The sequence below is a fragment of the Macrobrachium nipponense genome, chromosome 18, assembly GCF_015104395.2.
Source record: "Macrobrachium nipponense isolate FS-2020 chromosome 18, ASM1510439v2, whole genome shotgun sequence".
Taxonomy (NCBI): domain Eukaryota; kingdom Metazoa; phylum Arthropoda; class Malacostraca; order Decapoda; family Palaemonidae; genus Macrobrachium; species Macrobrachium nipponense.
The window spans coordinates 70737935-70750352 of record NC_087211.1 but is presented as its reverse complement, the minus strand read 5'-3'; the positions used below and the strand labels follow the sequence as shown (position 1 = coordinate 70750352).

Here is a 12418-nt window from a genome sequence, read left to right as displayed (position 1 = left end):
TTATTGATTCCTGAAAGGGAAAGGTAAATGTAAGGATTGGTGGAGTGCCAGGATTCGAAGCAGAAGATACAGAGAAGATTGGTGGAGTGCCAGGAAAAGCAGCGGATTCAGAGAAGATTGGTGGAGTGTCAGGAGAAGCAAACGATTGAGAGAAGATTGGTGGAGTGCCAGGAGAAGCAGGGATGAGAGAAGATTGGTGGAGTGCAGGAGAAGCAGAGGATTCAGAGAAGATTCAGGGAGCGTCAGAAGAAGAAGCAGAGTATTCAGAGAAGATTTGTGGAGTGCCAGGATAAGAAGCAGAGGATTCAGAGAAGCCCCTGGAGAATTGAAAGGATTCAGTGGCATATTCTGGTTCTAAGGTTAAACAGAGGTGTTACTCTCTTAAGGGACGGCGGGCGAGGCCCGCCAGGCGTCCCGGGACGGGCGGGCAAGGCCCGCCAAGCGTCCCGGGGACGGGGGGACGGGCGGGCCTCCGCCTGCCAGGCGTCCCGGGACCGGCGGGCCTCCGCCCGCCAGGCATCCCGGGGATGGGCGGGCCGGGCCTCCGCCGCCAGGCGTCCCGGGGACCGGCGGGCCTCCCGCCCGCCAGCGTACCAGGGACGGGTGGGCCTCCGCCCACCAGGCGTCCCGGGGACCGGCGGGCCTCCGCCCGCCAGGCGTCCCGGGGACCGGCGGGCCTCCGCCCGCCAGGTGTCCCGGGGACCGGTGGGGGCCAATCCCCCCGCCAGGGGCGGGTCCCGCCCGCCAGGGGGGCGTCCCGGGGAACCGGTGGGCTCCGCCCGCCAGGCGTCCCGGGGACCGGTGGGCCTCCTTATGCCCTTTTCCCCGCCCCCCCCAGCCCCCAGGTCCCGGGGACCGGTTGGGCCTCCGCCCGCCAGGCGTCCCGGGGACCGGCCGGTGGGCCTACGGGCCCCGCCCGCCAGGTGTCCCGGGGACCGTTGGGCCTCCGCCTGCCAGGCGGGGTCCCGGGGACCAGGCGCCCCTCCGCCTGCCAGGCGTCCCGGGGACCGGCGGGCCTCCGCCGCCAGGCGTCCCGGGGACGGGCGGGCCTCCGCCCGCCAGCCGTCCCGGGGACGGGCGGGCCTCCGCCTGCCAGGCGTCCCGGGGACGGCGGGCCTCGCCGCCCGTCAGGCGTCCCGGGGACCGGGCGGGCCTCCGCCCGCCAGGCGTCCCGCGGGGACCGGCGGGCCTCCGCCCGCCAGGCGTCCCGGGGACCGGCGGGCCCTCCTCCGCCCGCAGGCGTCCCTCCTGCCCGCCAGGAGTCCCGGGGACCGGCGGGCGAGGGCCTCCGCTGCAGGCGGTCCCGAGGACCAGCGGGCCTCCGCCCGCCAGGCGTCCCGGGGACCGGCGGGCCGCTCCGCCCGCGGGAAGGCGTCCCGGAGGGGACCGGCGGGCCTCCGCCCGCCAGGCGTCCCGGGACCGGCGGGCAGACCGGCCCGCCAGGCGTCCCGGGGGCGGGCGGGCAGAGGTGGCGTACCCCGGGGACGGGCGGGCCCCTCCGCCCGGCCATGGCGTCCCGGGGGACCCGGCGGGCCTCCGCCCGCCAGGCGTCCCGGGGTGGGGACCGGCGGGGGCCTCCGCCCGCCAGGCGTCCCGGGGGACCGGCAGGGCCTCCGCCCGCCGGCGTCCAGGGGACCGGCGGGCAGAGCGGCCAAGGCGTCCCGGGGACCGGCGGGCCTCCGCCCGCCAGGCGTCCCAGGGACCGGCGGGCAGAAGCCCCGCATTGCGTCCCGGGGGCGGGCGGGCAGAGGGACCCGGGGCGGGCGGGCAGTGGCCCGCCAGGCGTCCGACCCGGGGACGGGGGGGGGCAGAGGCCCGGGCCAGTCCCGGGGAACGGGGGCAGAACCCGCCAGGCGTCCCGGGGGCGGCGGGCAGAGGCGTCCCTTGGGGACGAGTCGCAGGTGAGGGCGGCGCCAGGCGTCGTCCCGGGGACGGGGGGGCAGAGGCCCGCCATGGCGTCCCCGGGAACGTGGGGCGCGGGCAGACCGCCCCGTCAGGCGTCTCGGTGGGGATCGGGAAGGGCAGAGCCCTGCCAGGCGTCCCGGGACGGGCGGGCAGTGGCCCGCCATGCGTCCCTGGACGGGCGGGCAGAGGCCCGCCAGGACGTCCCGGGAACGGGCGGGCAGGAGGCCTGCCAGGCGTCCCGGGGACGGGCGAGCAGAGGGGCCCCCAGGAGTCCCTGGGACGGGCGCAGCGGCCCGCCAGGCGTCCTGGGGACGGGCGGGCAGTGCCTGCCAGGCGTCCCGGGGACGGGGGGGGCAGAGGCCCGCCAGGCGTCCTGGGAAACGGGCGGGCAGAGCCCCGCCAGGCGTCTCGGGGGGGGACGGGCGGGCAGAGCCCTGCCAGTGTCCCGGGGACGGGCGCGCAGTGGCCCTCCATGGTGTCCCGGGGACGTGCGGGCGAGACCCCGCCAGCCCGCCAGGCGTCCCGGGAAACGGGCGGGTTTCCAGAGGCCCGCCAGGCGTCCCGGGGACAGGCGGTCAGGCGTCCCAGAGGGCCCGCCAGGCGTCCCGAGGCCCGCCAGGCGTCCCTGGGACGGGGCAGGGCAGAGGCCCGCCAGGCCTCCCGGGGACGGGGCGGCAGAGGTTCCGCCAGGCGTCCCGGGGGATGGGTGGGCAGGCCTTGACGGGTGGGCAAGGCCCGCTATAGGTCCCAGAAGTGGCAGGTGAGGCCCCCCCAGGTGTCATGGGATTGGTCGGCAGGGCCCGCCAGGGGTCCCGGGAGGACGGGCGGGCGCGGGCCCGCTAGGCGTCCCGGGGACGGGGCGGGGGGCAGAAGGACCCCCACCCAGGCGTCCTGGGAAGGGCGGGCAGAGCCCCGCCATGCGGTCTCGGGGACAGGCAGGCAGAGCCCCGCCAGGCGTCCCGGGGACGGGCGGGCAGTTGGCCCGCCAGGCGTCCCCGGGAACGGGAGGGAGAGGGCCGCCAGGGGGCCCCGTCCCGGGGAGGCAGGGTCAGGCGTCCCGGGGACGGGCTAAACAGAGGCCTGCCAGGCTTCCCGGGATGTGTGGGCAGGCCTTGACGGGTGGGCAAGGCCCGCTACGGGTCCCAGGAAGTGGCAGGTGAGGCCCCCCAGGTGTCATGGGATTGGTCAGCAGGGCCCGCCAGGTCCCGGGACGGGCGAAGCGAGGCCCCCACGCCAGGCGTCCCGGACGGGTGGGGGAGGCCCGCCAGGCGTCCCGGGACGGGCGGGCGAGGCCCGCAAGGCGTCCCGGGACGGGCGGGCGAGGCCCGCCAGGCGTCCCGGGACAGGCGGGCGAGGCCCACTAGGCGTCCCGGGACGGGTGGGCGAGGCCCGCCAGGCGTCCCGGGATGGGTGTGCAGGCCTTGACGGGTGGGCGAGGCCCGCTACAGGTCCCAAGAAGTGGCAGGTGAGGCCCCCCAGGTGTCTTGGGATTGGTCGGCAGGGCCCGCCAGGTGTCCCGGGACGGGCGGGCGAGGCCACTGGGGGCGCCGAGGTGTCCCAGGACCGAGACGGGGGAAGGCCCGTGTCCCGTCCCGGGATGAGTGGGCGGGCCTTGACGGGTGGGCGAGGCCTGCTACGGGTTCCAGGAAGGGGCAGGTGAGGTCCCCCCAGGTGTCTTGGACTGTTCAGCCGGGCCCACCAGGTTTCTCGGGATGGGTGGGCGAGGCCTGCCAGGTGTCCCAGGATACCTGGCGGGCCTCGCCCGCCCGTTTCTGGGAACAGTGGGCGAGGCCCGCCAGTCGTCCCGGGACGGGCGGGCAGGCCTTGACGGGTGGGCGAGGCCCGCTACAGGTTCCGGGAAGGGGCATGGGAGGCCTGCCAGGTGTCCCGGGACGGGCGGGCAGAGGCCCAGCCAGCTTCCCCGGACGGGCTGGCAGAGGCGCAGGCGTCCGGGGACGGGCGGGCAGAGGCCCTCCAGGCGTCCCGGGACGGGCGGGCAGAGGCCTGCCAGGCGTCCCGGGACGGGCGGGCGTGGCCTGCCAGGCGTCCCGGGACGGGCGGGGGAAGCCCGCCCGGCGTCCCGGGACGGGCGGGCGAGGCCCGCCAGCGTCCTGGACGGGCGCGAGGCGCCAGGCGTCCTGGGACGGGCGGGCGAGGCCCGCCAGGCTAACCCGGACGGGGGGCGGTGCGGCCTGCCAGGCGTCCCTGTACGGGTGGGTGCGGGCCTTGACGGGTGGGCGAGCTACGGGTTCCGGGAAGGGGCAGGTGAGGCCCCCCATGTCTTGGGACTGGTCAGCCGGGCCCCCGCCAGGTTTCTCGGGAGGTGGTGGGCGAGGCCCGCCAGGCTTTCCCGGGACGGGGCGGGCAGAGGCCCGCCAGGCGTCGGGACGGGCGCGGGCGCGGCCTTCCAGGCGTCCCAGGACAGGCTGGCGGGCGGGCAGCGGCGGCCTGCCAGGCGTCCCGGGACGCCTGGAAGGGCGAGGCCCGCTATGTGTCGGGACAGGCGGTCGAGCCAAGCCCGCCAGGTGTCCTGTGACTGGGTGGGCAGGTTTGCCAGGTGTCCTGTGACAGGTGGGCAAGGTTTGCCAGGTGTCCGGGACGGCGTGGCGACGCCCGCCAGGTGTCCCGGGACGGGTGGGGGGCAAGGCCCGCCAGGTGTCCCTGGACAGGCTGGCATGGCCCGCCAGGTGTCCCGGGTTGGGCAGGTGCGGCCCGCCAGGTTTCTCGGGCATGGGTGGGCAAGGTCTGCCAGGTGTCCCGGGACAGGTGGGGGTGATGCCCCCTCTCGCATTCAGGTTCCGGGTGGCTGAGGCCGCAAGGTGTTCCTGGAATGGTGGCGATCCCCGCCAGAAGTTCTGGGACGGGCAGGCTAGGCCTTGCTGTCCTAGGAAACTTGTCTGGCCTCGCCCGTCCGTCCCGGACACCTGGCGGGCCTCACCTGCCTGTCCTTTGACACCTGGGTTGGCTTTGGCTTTCAGTCCCGGGATACCTGGAGGGCTTCACCCGCCCATCATCCCGGGAACGTGCAAGCGGTGTCCTGGGAGGTGGGTGAGCAAGTCACGCCTGGTGTCTGGGAATGGGCAATACCATCAGGAGTCCCTGGACGGTCGGGGAAGGCCTGCAATTGGTCCACTTAATGCATCACATTTGTGTGAATGCACCCTTGTTGTTTTGTTATACACTTATAAAAGTAACTACTTTTAAGGTACTCTTTTCTCTTCTTGCTAGGGCGTCCCAGGGCGGGCTGGTGAGGTCCGCAATTGTCGACTCGACTGGCGCATTTGTTGTGAATGCGCCCTTGTTGTTGTTATTACACTTATAAAAGTAACTACTTTTACTGTACATCTAAATTGCCAGCATAAGATAGAGATAAACAGAAAATATATCATTAATGAGTTATACGTAGGGGTACCACTTCCAGTCAAGGATTCTACAGTTCCCCCAATTCTCTCCATCCTCTTTAGCAATGTGACACTCATTACAGCGTTACACGGTGGATGCGACTGTCCACATCGCTGCAGGTTATTCCGAGACTTACTGTCAATTAAGGCAACGAGGTAGGTTCTCAAGCAAACTATCTAATTCCTGTTATAAAAAGTAATCATCCGTGTCTCTCGCTAGTGATGATGGTGTAATACACCGCTCTAAAGTATAGTGAGAGGAAGAAGTGTTTTGGTACCATGGCACACAATAGTTCGTTCCCTCCTGATCCAGAGCGAACACGAATCCGCGACTATGAAACCCTCCCCCGAAGCAGTTTGAACAAGTAACTAATTAAGCACCAACAGACTGTTCACAAGATCGATACATAACTTTCACCAACAGTGTTAACGGTGGTGTTCTGTAATCTGCAAGACACCTCATGTATATATATATATATTATATATATATATATATATATATATATATATATATATATATATATATATATATATATATATATATATATATATGATGGATGGCTTGCTGATTACAGAACACCACCGTTAACACTGTTGGTGAAAAGCTTTGTCTCGATCTTGTGGACAGTCGCGTCTGTTGATAGGATTCGATAATCTATTGGAAATACTAATTCTGAATACTGACTTCCTAAGCACTTTTATTCTCATATATTTCGCATATTTCTTAGCTGCATATTTTCAATCAAACCCAATATCTACAGCAGCAAATTAGCAAAATTTTCAGTTCACTTGCGAATTACTGCTATACCGTATGTGATTTTCTTGAAATACTAACACAATATGAAATATTAAGATATTTCACCAATGTAACAAGTTCGTATTTAGTAGAAAGATAGAAAGACAGAAGCAGATAAAAAATATTCAATAATAGGACAGAGATAAAAAAATTATGAAAGAGAGAGAGACTTTCAAGTTCTTTTTCTGGTTTAATACCATGGTGTGTTTAATACCATGGTGAACAAGCCTCATCTTATTAGTTTCGTTTTTATCACCAGGGCAATCGTAAAATATCTTTCTTAATTATATCTTCTTCATTGTTTTCACGATGCATTGTAATAGAAAATAACTCAACTCAGATTCTGTTTCAAAGAGCAAAGTAGTTTTTGCAGTGCCGATGGAGTTATAGCTAATGCTATAATGTGTAAACGAATTATTTATCGCTGACAATTTTGATTGGCATATTTCAAAAGCTATTGCCAGCGAATATGTTTATTGTAGGAATTTAACTTCTCTCTTTACGAAAGTCAACTCTACTGCAGTGGTCCTCCCTTCCCTGACTAGTTCTTGTGTTGGGGAGGGTTTGGAACCAATATCTGCTACCTTGGCAGTTGGTGAGTTAGGTTGCGTATTATATGACCGATCTTAGGCTGCATGTTTTTAGCTCAACTAATTTTATCAGGGTCTATTTCTTCTACTTTTTGGATCGTTTTCAATATTCCAGCCTGTGCAACCTTCTCATGCAAAGGAAAAGAGGTCTTATGCTGTTTTAAGGTTTATATATGCTAGCCAGCCAAAGATCAACCTGTGGTAACACTGAACAACATCCATACAAATAATACTAGTATGCTATGATCACAATTGAAAGAAGTGAATAATGGTAAAGAATTCTGTAAATATGACGTTACGTTTCCTGATGTCGATGTCAGGCTCTGTTCTACAACATTTCCAGGTATCAAGTGGCTTAAGTCAGTAGCTGTAGATGTAAGGTGGGGAACAAGTCACTGTCATTAATGTGCGTGTCCCAAGTCACTTTCTATCAAAGGTTTACCTCTCACCACAGGTATGGGCAGCGTTATCCTTAAACCTTTGTATATGCTATTCTGTTAGTTTAAAAAAATTGTCCACACCATAATATTGTTTGTGGATTAGTAGTTTCCATGACCATTTCATTCTACATTAAGAATAATAACAATTGGACAGGTAAAAGACTATTCAATTCACAGCGCATTTTCGTTGCTAGAACCTCACACCAAAAAAGCAATAAACTGTCAAACAATCACTCTCTCTCTCTCTCTCTCTCTCTCTCCTCTCTCTCTCTCTCTCTCTCTCTCTCTCTTATAAACTTTTTTGTCTTTATCTCTGTGCTATTATTGATATTTTTGCTGTGCTTCTTTCTTTCTAGCTTTTATTGAATATGAATTTGTTACATTGGTGAAAGTATCTGCATCTTATATTTTGCGTTAGTATTTTTAAAAATTAGCTACATAAAGCCATAATTTGTAAAACTTGAGTATATCTTAGTTTTACCAGACCACTGAACTGATAAGCAGATTTCCTAGGGCTGGCCCAAAGGTTTAGTTATTTTTTGGTTGTTGGAACCAATTGGGCAGCTAGCAACGGGACTTGCAGCTTACTGTGGGGTCAGAACCACATTATATCGAAAAATGAATTTCTAGCACCAGAAATAAATTCCTCCGATTCCGCGATGGCCAAGCCGATAATCGAACTTCGGACCACCAGATTGGTGGCCGAGCGCGAAAACCCCTCGTCCAACGAGAGACTACCCCCATAATTTGTAAGTTTCCAAAAACAGGCATCGGGTGTTATCACCCAAATCGCTTGCCTTCTCTATGGGTATTGGCCCAATCCTGCAAAATGTATTACAGGCAGTCCCTGGGTTATGACGGGGGGTTCCGTTCTTGAGACGCGTTCATAAGCCGAAAATTGTCATAAGCCAGAACATCATAAAAAATCCTAAGAAAACCTACTTTTATGCTTTGGTACGTTTAAAAACTATGTAAACTGCATTGTTATTGCATTTTTCATCAAAAAAACCTTCAAATATTGATTATTTTGCATTTTTGGCATCATTTTTCTTCTACTAGATCATAACCTTGGAAATAATTTCTGATGGATATAATTGAAAAGCACCTTAACCTCAGAATGCCGTAAGCTGAACCCGTCGTAACCCGGGGACTGCCATATGTAATGATAGCTAAGAGAATGTCAGTTAGGAACAGCGTTAATATAAAAGAGAGGGAGAAACAAGACAGTGAGAGAGAGAGAGAGAGAGAGAGAGAGAGAGAGAGAGAGAGAGAGAGAGAGAGAGAGAATTAGTCACAGGAAGAGTCCCCATCAGCAGCCGCAACACGCACAAAGTTTTAATCAAAGCGGTTCCATAAAAATCTTCACCTATGACCCGACCTATACACTCTTGCCGGAAAACTCAACAGTTACGGTGACGTCATAAGTTCTACCACAAGGGGAGAATTAAGTCAATCCATCATACCTAAAGGACGGCGTTAGATAATCTACAACCAATATGAATGACCAACAGGAGGTCCAAAAAGCATATCCCGCCTATTGTAGGTGGACATTATCTTTTGTAGAATCTTTTAGAAGCCCAGCAGCGAAGGAGAGCACCAGTTGGAAAAAGAAAGGGCTGCCGCACAGCTCTGACGAAAGTTGGTCAGCTACCCAAAGCCAGAGCAGTTGCTGTTAACAGAACTTCAAATTGATTTGTAGTCTTCATTGTTGAACTTGTATCTGTGACTGTATCATTCTAGTGTGAATGAAGGGAAGAAGCTTGCACTGCATCTCATTTAAAGACTCCTGAGAAACTCCAACAAATAATATATATATCTATATTCATATGCGTATATATATATATATATATATATATATATATATATGTATATATATATATATATATATATATATATATATATATATGAATGTCCTTTTACAGTAATACAACAGTATAATATGAAGATAAACGGCCCGTAAAACACTATTTTAACGTTGTAACCATATATTTCGAGCACTTCCTTCTGTGCTCCTGATCACTGGTAAAATATGGACATAGGATGTCTTACAGGAGTATATATACAAAAACATATGAAGTGTGGCAGTAAATCTCTGTTGGTGACCCAGGAAGGGTGGAAATTAAACTATTCCATGGTGATTTCTGGCCTCATTAACTCACGTCTGGCGACTCGTCCAGTGGTCGGATGTTCTTGGACACCTGCTATAGGAGCGGCCTAAGGTTTAGTTTGTCGATGTCATCCGATTTCCAGTGTCCTCCTGACAGGTTCATATTGTTGGTTTGATTGATGATAGCAGATTCCAGCATTTTCCTTTTGTACGGACAGCTGCTTTTGAAAATCAGCTCCGCCCCACTCCAGTTCATAGTATGGCCTTTGTCCCTAATATGTAGGAAAATCCCCGAGTTCTCTGTTGCATGTCGCACTGATCTTTTGTGTTCTGCTAAACTTTGCGAGATGGTATACCGGTTTCCCCAACGTAAATCTCATTACAATTGCTACACGTGTCTTGTAAACCCCGGCTTCTTCTTCTCTTTTATTTAGGTATACGTTAATGAGCGAACTCCCGATGGATTTGGGATAATGGAAAATAAAAGAGGATATTAGACCTAAAGTGTTCTGTGGCTTTTTGAATGCTTCCATCTTATGGAATTTTCAATTTATTGATAAAGTCTATTTGTCTATTGGGAGTGGGACTTCTATAGTATATTGTATTCGCTTTATTTATCGCCTTCTCAATAATGTATGGTAGGTAAAGCAGTTGCATTAGGTGTTGGCGGATCGTGTTGAATTCTTTATCTACGTACCCATTTGAAATCATTCTAAGCCCCCTGAGGAATAGGTTTGCACCCAACCATGGTATTTACGGATACATCGTGGTAACTTAGGAAATGAATATATGAAACAATGAAAGGTGGTTTCCCTGTTCAGTGAATGCATATCTATTCTGCTCTCTTATGATTAGTACGTCCAGGAACGGCTATTTCCCGTCCTTTTCCCATTATGTTTTAAATTTTATAGTTGGAACTAGCGAATTTAGTTGATTGAAAAATGAATTGAAAATCTCCCAGCTATCATCCCGGTAAGTAAAAATATCATCTACGTATCTAAGCCAGACCATGTTGCGGGGTTTGATAGAGGACAAAATTTCTGTTTCGAAATATTCCATGTGTAGTTTTGCTAGAAGGGGGAATAGGGGACTGCCCATGCTACAACCTATGTTTATAAAAATTACCATTGAAAGAGAACATCTTGTTAGTTACTCAGAGGTTGATTAGTTTTATCGTTTTGTCAATACTAAGAGGACGAGTTTGCGAGACAGGAGTTAATGAGGCCAAAAATCACCAGGGAATAGTTTAATCTATGCATATTTTACTAGTGATCAGGAGCACAGAAGGAAGTACTCGAAATTTGCAACTTTAAAATAGTATTTTATGGGCCTTTTAGCTTCATACACACACACGACACACACAAACACACACACACACACAAATATATATATATTTATATATATATATATATATATATATATATATAGATATATATATATATATATATATATATATATACTATATATAGATATATATATATATATATATATATCAGTTTGTGTTTGCTACCTCAAAATAACGTAAGTCGTAGTGAACTGAAAATTTTGCTAATTTGCTGCTATAGATGTTAGTTCTTTTATAAGGGGTGTCTCGCAGATAACAGATCAACACCAATAACACTGTTGGTGAAAGATTTGTATCGATCTTGTGAACAGTCGTGTCTTTTGATAAGATACAATAATCTATAGGAAACATTAAAAAAAAAAAAAAACATGATTACTAACTTCCTAAGAGCTTTTATCTTATTTATTTCACATATTTCCTTAATTGCACATTTTACGCTCAAACCCGAGTATCGTCAACAACAAAAACTTCACGCTCATCACCTTAATTAACGATATTAGATTATGGAGACTTTACTCTTTGTTCAAAAAAATACCTGCTTCCCAATCCTCCTTCCTTGGCCTGACGGTGCAACATCTGTTGGGTGCTTAATTAGTTTACTTGTTCAACTGTTTCGGGTTTCATAGTCGCGGATTCGTGTCGCTCTGGATCAGCGGAGGGAACGAACTTTTGTGCGCCATAGTACACGTGTTTTGAGAGAGAATTGTTTTTTGGGTTTGTTTTTATTTTTCTCTGCTTCGGGTGTGGCAAACGGGGCATTTAGTGAGCAAGTGTAAGAAAGACAGGGATCTTAAATCTTATAGGTGTAGACAGGTAGGGCACATAGCTAGTGGATGTCGGGGTACCTGTATGAACGTGGTTTGTGGGAAGAATGGGCATTATTCTAGGATGTGTAAAGAACAGCGTGCAAAATGTGTTGAATGTGGATTGGAAGGTCATGTGGCGAGTGTGTGTAGGCAAAAGAGGATGAGCCAGGCTGGGAATTCGGGAAACTTAGTGAAAAGGGGATTCAGTTGGGCGGGTCCTGTAGTATGCGACAATATGTTTGGGAGAGTGCGATGGGTGAGTGGTTGCGGTGAATAAAGTGAGGCTGAGTCTCAGTGAGCAAATGGGTCTGGAAGATGGCAGTTAGTGTTGGTTGAGTATGGAAGAAAGCAGAAGAAGGTAAAGAAAGGGAATGAAAGGGAGAAACGTGAGCTGCATGATAGAAGGGTTAGTGTTAGGGTAAAAATAGTGGATAAGGCATGTAATACGGACAACTTTGAGGGGAGGAATTATACGTATAGCGTGTGGGTTTGAATTGTCAGGGTTTAGTGAAGTTTCACCAGGAAGGGAATCAGATGGTAAGGATGTAGTTGGCAGTATGAATGAGTCTTTTCGGGAGTTTGGCAGGAGTGTAAATGAGGTAAGTGATTTGGTGGCAGAGTTACGAGAGATATTCGGACAAGAGTTGGAAGGGGTAGATGAGATAGTGATGGGATTTGGGAGGATGGTAATGGTAGTCTGACTGGAAGTAGTCTGGGAGAAGTGGATGGCGGTGTAACTAAGTGTGTATGAGGGCCCTCAAACAAGATCCAGGGGACCTGCGTCCGAGTGTCTGTGGGTGTTGCGGAAGACTATTTAGTGTGGGTGTTGTGAGTGTAAGGAGACATTGTCAAATGTAACGAGGGAGGAAATATGGAGTTCCATTTGACGACATCTGCGAGAGAGAGAGAGAGAGAGAGAGAGAGAGAGAGAGGGTAATTGGTGGTTGGATGGTTAACAGTTGGACTGGTTGTTGGTGAGTTCTGAGTTGTCTGCTGGTGCTGTTGGAGATCAGAGTTCTGTGTTTTGA

General features: G+C 53.6%; 1 pseudogene; it reads right to left on the bottom strand.

Moving 5' to 3' along the window:
* The window catches only part of LOC135197138 (protein PAT1 homolog 1-like), a 91135-nt pseudogene that overhangs the window by 38160 nt on the left and 40557 nt on the right, over positions 1-12418 (bottom strand).